The sequence below is a fragment of the Trachemys scripta genome, chromosome 23 (assembly GCF_013100865.1).
Source record: "Trachemys scripta elegans isolate TJP31775 chromosome 23, CAS_Tse_1.0, whole genome shotgun sequence".
NCBI lineage: Eukaryota > Metazoa > Chordata > Testudines > Emydidae > Trachemys > Trachemys scripta.
Window position 1 is genome coordinate 6600217 of NC_048320.1, and position 6311 is coordinate 6606527.

Sequence of the window (6311 nt, forward strand, 5' to 3'; positions counted from 1 at the left end):
AAGCGCATGGTTGCTCTTTGTGTTGAATTATAGAATCATAGGACTGGAAGGGACTTCGAGAGGTCATCTGGTCCAGTCCCCTGCACTCACGGCAGGACTAAGTATTATCTAGACCATCTCTGACAGGTGTTTGTCTAACCTGCTCTTAAAAGTCTCCAATGATGGAGATTCCACAACCTCCCTAGGCAATTCATTCCAGTGCTTAACCACCCTGACAATTAGGAAGTTTTTCCTAATGTCCAACCTAAACCGGCCTTGCTGCAATTTAAGCCAATTGCTTCTTGTCCTAGCCTCAGAGGTTAAGGAAAACAACTTTTTCTCCCTCCTCCTTGTAACAACTTTTTACATACTTGAAAGCTGTTATCATGTCCCCTCTCAGTCTTCTCTTTTCCAGACTAAACAAACTAAATTTTTTCAATCTTCCCTCATAGGTCATGTTTTCAAGAACTTTAATCATTTAATCATTTTTGTTGCTCTTCTCTGGACTTTCTCCAATTTGTCCACATCTTTCCTGAAATGTGGCACCCAAAATTGGACATAATACTCTAGTTGAGGCCTAATCAGCACGGAGTAGAGAGGAAGAATTATTTCTCGTGTCTTGGTTACAACACTCCTGCTAATACATCCCAGAATGATGTTTGCTTTTTTGCAACACTGTTACACTGTTGATTCATATTTAGCTTGTGATCCACTATGACCCCCAGATCCCTTTCTGCAGTACTCCTTCCTAGGCAGTCATTTCCCATTTTGTATGTGTGCAACTGATTGTTCCTTCCTAAGTGAAGTACTTTGTATTTGTCCTTAGTGAATTTCATCCTGATTTCTTCAGACCATTTCTCCAGTTTGTCCAGATCATTTTGAATTTTAATCCTATCCTCCAAAGCACTTGTCACCCCTCCCATTTTGGTATCGTCCACAAACTCTCTAAGTGTACTCTCTATGCCATTATCTAAATCATTGATGAAGATATTGAACAGAACCGGACCCACAACCGATCCCTGCGGGACCCCACTCGTTACGTCCTTCCAACATGACTGTGAACCACTGATAACAGCTCTCTGGGAACCATTTTCCAACTGGTTATGCATCCACCTTACAGTACCTCCATCTAGGTTGTATTTCCCTAGTTTGTTTATGAGAAGGTCATGTGCGACAGTATCAAAAGCTTTACTAAAGTCAAGATATACCACGTCTATCGCTTCCCACCTATCCCCAAGGTTTGTTACCCTCTCAAAGAAAGCTATTAGGTTGGTTTGACACAATTTGCTCTTGACAAATCCATGCTGACTGTTACTTATCACCTAATTATCTTCTAGGTGTTTGCAAATTGATTGCTTAATTATTTGCTTCATTATCTTCCCTGGTACAGAAGTTAAGCTGACTGGTCTGTAATTCCCTGGGTTGTCCTTATTTCCCTTTTTATAGATGGGCACTACATTTGCCCTCTGGAATCTCTCCCATGACTTTTCAAAGATAATCGCTAATGGCTCAGATATCTCCTCAGTCAGCTCCTTGAGTGTTCTAGGATATATTCCATCAGGCCCTGGTGACTTGAAGACATCTAATTTGTTGAAGTAATTTTTAACTTGTTCTTTCCCTATTTTAGCCTCTGGTCCTCCCTCATTTTCACTGGCACGCTAGGACACCACCCTGCGCTGATGCAGAGAGATGACCCAGTTAACGCTTTGCTTTATATTCTCCGCACATTTGCAGCCATGCAGGAGGCCTTGGATGTCATCAGCAAGGTTGAGGGTGACAAAATTGCGGTTTCTCAGCTGGAGTCGGCTCTGGCTAACATAGGGATCACTTTACCCAAGGGAGAGCTGGAGGAAGCACTGAAGCACGCTACAGTGGATGGTAAGCAACCTTAGCAGGGAGGGTGCAGCCCCACATTTGTTTATAGGCGGCTAATCGCGTGTATGGCACAATACGTGGGGTTGGTGAACGCTCAAGCGTCAATGCAGGTGATCCTTTTAATGCAACATTTTCAACAGTGGCAAGGGGGATCCTTGCTCTGTCCAGTGGTCTGGTGGAGAGTTTCTCTTTGGCTGGGGAATGTAACCGCTCGGGTCTAGATATCACCCAGCACCGGCATCTGGAAAGGGATCCATATGGGGCATGTTCTGATGGGCCCTTTTGTAGCTATGGGGAGAGCAGAGGAACGAAGAGCCTCCCCTGTATGTATGGCCAGCTCAAAGGCCTCTCCCTAATGCAGTCGCTGTGTTCTGGGGTGCAGGGCACCCTGAGGAGGAAGGGCCGTGGTCCCCGCCAAACAGGGTGTTTGGCAAATGAGCAAATACAGCGCTGCTTGCGTACGAGTGGCAGGGTCGGCCCCTCCCTGTGGCCTTGGAGCATTGACCTGGGCCGAGTGTCTCCTCGGCCAAGCCGACTCAGTGCCCGGTGAATGTAAAGCAGCTGGAGCGCCGGGCCGGAGAATCCCGCCCCCCGCGGGGTGACTCTGTGATGGCACAGCTGGCAGAGGCAGTGTAGCCCCCTCCTGCACACGCTCCATCGCTGCTTCCTGCCCCAGACTCTCCCTCACTCCAGCAATATATGTGGCCGGGGAGGGGACGTGTCCAGGGAGCAAAGGGAGCAGTGGATGGCTGAGAACCAGGGAGCTCCGCTCAACCTATCGCCCGCCCCTCTGTGCCCGTGCTGTGCCCAGACCCAATGGAGAATCGAGCCCTGGTTCCTAGAGTCCAGTGCTGCTGCCATCAACTTGCATGCAACTCCCACTGAAATCTACAGTGCTCATGGGGCAGTCAGCCGAGCCCGAAGGACATTGCAGATCCACTGGTGATCTAGCGGCTCAGGAACCAGGAGACCTGCATTCTAGCCCTGTACTGACATCGCCTGAGCACGGGACCCTTGGCTGCATGTGACTTGCCCATGCTTCCAAAAGTGGCCAGTGATTTTGGGCTGCGGGCACCTGATTTGAGACAGTCAGAGGTGCTAAATGCCCAGGGCTCCTACCAGCTCAGCACTTTGGGGGGGGGGCCTTAGAAACTGAGTCCCCCCAAGTGTAACCCATTGGTGAGCATGTCTCACAGGATCTTCTCTGTTGCCGATCCACAGAGGATCTGAGTCTGTTACAGCCCAAGCTAGGGCTTTATGACTCTCTAGCTCATGCTGTAATAGTTGAGACTTCGCTCTGGAGGTATCTGGGCTGGTTCAATCCCAGGTGTCTTGGCTCAGACGGCGGCCATCCCACAAAGTCAGTCACTGCTTCAGAGAATGACCTTCCCTTCCCTTCGCCTCTGTTTTCCCACCCCTGTAACCGACGGCACAGCTGGGCACTCTGCCGTTCTGCCTCCTCTCTACATCTGACCTGCATGTTCTCTTGCAGGAGACGGGAAGGTGAATTTTAAAGAATTTCTGAAGGGTTTGACCAGCACCAAACGTTTCTCCAGAACCCTAGGTGAGTGAGGAGCTGAAGCTATGCAGAGATGGATGGAAGATGCTTTGCATCGTGAAATTCTGGCTGTGTTTGCAAGGGTACCACAGTTCTCTATGGCATTTTAGGCGTCTCTTTGGCATGCCCAGCTATCCTCTTCTGTAGCATTTGGGGCCAGATGAGAGACCATTCAAGGATTCCTGTACCCAGTAGATCCTCAAGTGGCCAGTGCAGCTAGTTTATGGCCCGTTGGTGGCACAACACAGCTGAGGCTTCCTGGTAAATGGTATTTGCTTCATGACTGACAAAGAGCTTCGGACAGGAAACACAAGAATCGCTTGACTGACAGTGCCACGCTCTTAGAACAGTCGATACTGTGATCTTCCAACGAGGGCTTAGCACCAGGGAGGGAGTATCCGGAGCATCCCGTCTCATCCCTGGTTTTATGTCTGGCTCTTTTCTCCCATAGCTTGCATTTGGCCCTATGGTGAATTCCGCTCTCCCACAGCAGCACGTTGCAAACATCCAGTGTAGACAGACCCACCCAGTGTCTGACTACCACCAGCAGATTGTAACAGCAATCAGTGCTAGGAAGATCTCGGTGCTGGGCCTTTCTTAACCCAAGAGATGCTCTCTGTCCAGCAGCATGTGTTCAACTGCCCGTGGTTGAGCTGTTCTATGAGGCTCCTTTTCGTGCGAAGATGATTACCCAGACCTACCAGCTAGGACGGACCTGCAACCTAGCAGGATGTTCTGATTAGGCAGGGTGGCCTTAACTCATTTCCCCTTGTAACTCTTCTTCCCATTGTCCGTGAGAAATGTACCCAGAGAAGAGAGACTTACTGAAGGAGAAAAGCAGGATATTATCATCGAGCTGAGTTACTCTGAGCTTTCCTACAGCCCAGAGTTCACCCATCTATTCACCACCCCACTCCTTCATCAGGGAGGGCAGACAGGGGTTACAGAGAGAGGAAACAAAGGGCTGAAAATGGGCCATAAATAAACTCCATGCAGGATGCGGCTGTCTCCATTAGGGACATCTCTAAAAGAGACAGAACTCCAGTTACTTAAGTAGACAGGTCTGCTTTCAGGGCCTACACCAATGTCCATCTGGAAGTATTTCCATTGCCTTGGATGGGCTTTGGATCAGACCTCTAGCTTTCGGTGCTGCTAAGAGTTCCCATTGCGTTCTCTTTGGAAGCTAAGAACTGGGGTCACATTTTCTTCTTCTCCAAGCAGCGTTCCCAACCAATCCCCTCCTCTCCCCTGTCGGGAGTTGGCTAACTCTGCCAACTGGAGGCCTCACAACACCTTCTCTTCACACTTGCAGAGATGGAAGGGGCCGTGAAAGCCATTAGCGCGATCAAAGAGGACACAGTGGACGTTCATCACCTGGAATCCATCATGTGCAATATGGGGATTCATTTAACCCCGGAGGAGATTCAGAAGGCGCTGAAGCACGTTACCTGTGAGGGTGAGCGTCTCAAACAGCCTCCTGTTCTTTGGTGAGGCCTGTACTTTTTGTCCGGGAGGGGGAGGTGCTGTTTATACACTTGTGACGATACCCGGGGTAGGGTTAGGGCTTGTAGGAGCTACTCATTCCATTTAAACCCAACTCCTGCGCTGTCGTGAGCAAAATCCCTTCTCTGATCATTAACCTTTGACCTCATGCCCATCGTTCTAGTGGTCAGATAAAGTCTGCAACTATTAGTCTGTGACGCAGTTGTCCTGTCCTTGGTTTGAGGATTTTAACAGACATGCAGACACATCAGGGGGAGGCCTTGTCTTCTTCAGGCTCAAATCTGGGCTTTGGATGTGGAGAAAGGCCCTTCCATATCTCAGCCCCTCCGAGCTCCAGGCTGGGGGAAACTCAGAGAACGTTTGAATGCTAAAGAACTGATCCACCATTGGGTTACTCCAAGGTGCTGTGGGCACAACTCCATAGATCACAATGGACCTATCCTGGTGTAAAACCAGAGTAATGCAATGGTGAATCCAGCCCTAAATATTCACCATGTCTGCCTCTCTGTTAGCGTTCAGGGGCTAAACTCGACCCTGGTGTAATGCTGTCAAAGTCAATGAAGATACGCAGGGATGAATTTGGTCCTACGGTTTTAGGACTTTCAACAATTTGGCTGGACTTTTCCATCCAAAACCCTTTGGCAGCTTTGGACCCTCCCCGCCCTCCTTTTTGACTTCATATCTTTCATCGTTTTTTCCTTCTCCCTGACCTGGATCATCTCATTGCAGAAGATGGGAAGGTGAATTTGAAAGATTTCATGACCGGTTTGACCAAGACCCGTCGATTTTCCCAAGCTGAAAGTAAGTGGAAACTGTAGTGTACAGTGGAGCCCTACAGCAGGACTGGGATCCCCCAGGACACACTGCCATAATAACAGGAGCGAGTAAAACATACTTTGTTGGGTGGACAGAAAAAAAAGCCTGTGGGAATTTGTGGGAAATTTCTCGGCAGTTTGACCTAAACAGAGGCAACGTAAAGCAAGTTTTTTTCTTTTTTTTTTAAATAAAGGTTTTAATACTTAAATTTAAGTGAGGAATAGAAAGAGATTTGATGTCTGTTCTAACAGGAGTTAAAGTTTTTTGTGTTTTTTTTACGTGACTTGAGCAAGATTTGTTTTATTTTTTTAGTGGTAAAAATTGGGTCTGAATTCTGTTTATATATTTTTTTTTCTTTTCCTTTTTTTTTTTCTAATGAGCACGGGGGGAATCTGTCTCTCATGCGGGATTTGCAGCATCTAAGGTGTGAGCAGGTTACAAATGCAAGAAACAATGCGGGAGCAGGTAGGAGTGGGTCTTGCGAGGCAGGATTAAAAAAATAGTCCGGCACAGGGCTCTAGTTTAATGTACAGCAGTGGTTCCCAAACTGGGGTTCGTGAAATGTTACAGGGGGTTCTCG